Source organism: Solanum tuberosum, unplaced genomic scaffold, assembly GCF_000226075.1.
Source record: "Solanum tuberosum cultivar DM 1-3 516 R44 unplaced genomic scaffold, SolTub_3.0 scf00433, whole genome shotgun sequence".
In the NCBI taxonomy this organism is placed as follows: Eukaryota; Viridiplantae; Streptophyta; class Magnoliopsida; order Solanales; family Solanaceae; genus Solanum; species Solanum tuberosum.
This window is the reverse complement of record NW_006239356.1, coordinates 88,479-92,206: the sequence shown is the minus strand read 5'-3', so window position 1 is coordinate 92,206 and position 3,728 is coordinate 88,479.

Genomic DNA, 3,728 nt, shown 5'->3' with positions numbered 1-3,728 from the left:
AATCTCACAATTGGGGTGTAGGAGGGGGGGGGGGGGGGGGGGGTGCAATAATTTGGCATCATTTGGGTTAATTGTGTGTGTGGAAGAGATTTGTCCAAATAATTCTTTACTTAAAGACAAGATAGAATAATTTAAGGAAATATATTTATATTATATGTGTATTTGGTGATGCTTGAATCAAAATATATCCACCTTATCATAATTAAGTTATAAATATATTGTGTAATTTCAGGGAAAATATTTATATTATATGTGTAGTTGGTGATGCTTGTATCAAAATGTATTCACCCTATATCATAATTAAGTTAAAAATATATTATGTAATTTAAGGAAATAAATTTATATTATATGTGTATTTAGTGAAGCTTGTATCAAAATATATTCACTTTATCATAATTAAGTTATAAATATATTATGTAATTTAAGGAAAGAGATTTATATTATATGTGTATTTGGTGATGCTTGTATCAAAATATATTCACCTTATCATAATTAAGTTATTACTGTATTATCTAATTTATCATGATTCTTTCTCCTTCTTCACCATAACTATTTTTGTCATTGCATTTCCAACTCTTTAATTTTATTTTTGCAAATGTATCAAATCTCAAACAAAATAAGAAATATGTGTAGAACTGAATTTGTTGTACTTTTTTTTTTTAAAAAAAAAAGCAATTTATAGTCATTTTTATTTATTAAAAAAAACATCCAGAAGTTGTCGTATTATGTGCCTTTTATAGTCAAATGTTTTAGTTGATAAAAAAGTCAAATGTTTTAAGTGGTATATTGCCATTTTTCTAAAACTTAGTTAATGAGTGGATAAAGTGTAATGTCAAATGTCATCTAGAATTTGGACAAAAATTTCAAAGCAACAAACTCCGAATGATTCTAGACAATGTTTTTAATTACATTTTTTGGGTCAAAGTTTTAAGATGAGTTGTACTAAAAATATTTTGAGACGTAAATGAAAGACGTGCGTAGATTAATAAGACTATTCTAACGTTGAATTAAATTTTTATTGTTTTAAAAATATTTTGCAATAAATTATGTTTTATTGTTAGTGATGATATTTATATTTTATGTTATCATGTTTTTATATTATAGTATTTTTTTCTAAAATATTTAGATAGTTATATCGTCTTTAAAATTGATATGATAGAAATTTCATGGCACTATATTCTTGAGGCAACTTATTCATATTTTGTCATTGCTTTTATATCTTTTATCCTTTTCCTTTTTTGAAATATATAAATAACAATCGGTAAAAATATTAATCAAGGACGGAAAGAACAAATCAATGTGGATATCAATACTGAAATAGATGATAATTTCATTTTAAAGATTATTTCACCTATTATTAATAGCATAATTGACCAATAAACCACCCGTCGGCTTAGTAAAATAATTGAGGGATCAAATATACAATTATAATAATAATGACTAATGACCATGTGATCTCTAAGCGGGAAATTATACACTCATCCCTACTCTCTCCGTTCCTTTTTAATTGTTATAATTTTTTTAAAATCAAATTATAAGAATTCTTATTAATATTTTACGGTGTAAATGTAATTTATCATATTTTTTGTATAATTTTTATATATTTAAATTTAAAATATTAAATTAATATAATTTAATTTAATTTTAAAAATTAGAGAAATTAACTTTTGAAAAAGTGCAACACTCAAAAGAATGGAGGGAGCATGTCTGAAAAGTCAAATATAACATTAATATTCATTTATTAAAGTAAATTCTCTTTTCGACCATCTAAAGGGACTCAAGAAACCTAATACTAGAGTTTGTCGAGTTGCCATTTTTATAATTCACCACGAAATTTAAACTTTACGAGTAAAATTCGGTATATTTTTATTTATTGTTGAAATTACTATATTACATCTTTTGTTTAATTTTATTTGTGTACTATTTTTAAAATATATTTATTTATTTCATTTATTACTTTTATAATATCAAGAAAGGATAAATATTTTATTTTAAAAAAAAATGTCATGTCGTTAAAAACATGAAAAACCCTTCTCAGATACCTAAATAGAAAGAGCTGAGAATGAAAGGCATAAAATGCATTCAGAGAAAGTGATTTATAAGTAAAATTTTGTATCTTCTTAGTTATTGTTGAAATTACTATATTACCCCTTCCGTTTAATTTTATTTGTCCACTATTTTGAAAATAATTTTATTTATTTCATTTATTACTTTCATAATATCAAGAAAATATAAATATTTTATCTTTTAAAAAAACGTCATGTCGTTTAAAACTTGAAAAAACCCTTTTTAGATACCGAAATAGAAAGAGCTGAGAATGAAAGGCATAAAACGCATTAAGCGAATGCGATTTATGAGTAAATTTTGTGTCTTCTTATTTATTGTTGACATTACTACATTACCCCTTCCGTTTAATTTTATTTGTCCACTATTTTTAAAATATATTCATTTATTTCATTTATTACTTTTATAATATCAAGAAAAGATAAATATTTTATCTTTTAAAAAAACGTCATGTCGTTGAAAACTTGAAAAAATTCTTTTCATATACCTAAATAGAAAGAGCAGAGAATGAAGGCATAAAACACATTCAGCGAATGCGATTTATGAGTAAAATTTTGTGTCTTCTTATTTATTGTTGAAATTACTATATTACTCTTTCCGTTTAATTTTATTTATCCACTATTTTTAAAATATATTTATTTATTTCATTTAATACTTTTATAATATCAAGAAAAGATAAATATTTTATCTTTTAAAAAAACATCATGTCGTTGAAAACTTGATAAAAACTCTTCTTAGATACCTAAATAGAAAGAGATGAGAATGAAAGGCATAAAACGCATTCAGCGAATGCGATTTATGAGTAAAATTTTGTGTCTTCTTTTTTAATTTTGAAATTATTATATTACCCCTTCCATTTATTTTTATTTGTCCACTATTTTTAAAATTTATTTATTTATTTCATTTATTACTTTTATAATATCAAGAAAAAATAAATTTTATCTTTTAAAAAACGTCATATTGAAAACTTGAAAAACTCTTTCTCAGATACCTAAATAGAAAGAACTGAAAATGAAAGGCATAAAACGCATTCAGCGAATGCAATTTATGAGTAAAACGCATATATAAAACGCATTCAGGTAATTTCGATTCACATTATTAATAATATTTTTAAAAAACAACAACGTGGTTTTGGCTTAGATCATTCATGTTGATGGAAGTTGGAGAAGTTAGAGAAAGTTGCATGGCATGGCCCTCCACAAAGAGCTTTTTTATTTATGTTGGCATGGCAATTGTGTTAAATTTTGGCCACTTTTTTACTGTCTGTACCACAATACTTGGCCTTTCTACTTCAACTAGATTCTTAAGGTCCGTGATACGGGCCCAATATAACCAATTATTAATCGTTATTTGACAAATATTAAAAGGTATTTCTATAGCATTCTGATCAACATTAATTAATATTGATCCTGGTAAAAAATTTAGTATTAAAAAATATCAAAAAATAACCATCAAAGAATATAGTGCATTGAATGGTGTTTCTCCTTCCTTAATTAAATATCTTAATTTTGAGTTTTGGATATGAAAAAAATTCTTAATAGAGAGCTCTATATCCGAATGGGCAACTCCAATATAAATATCGAATACTAAATAAAAAAATATTAAATTAAATTAACCCAATAATATTTTAAAGTATAATTGATATTAGCGATGGGCAGATTCAA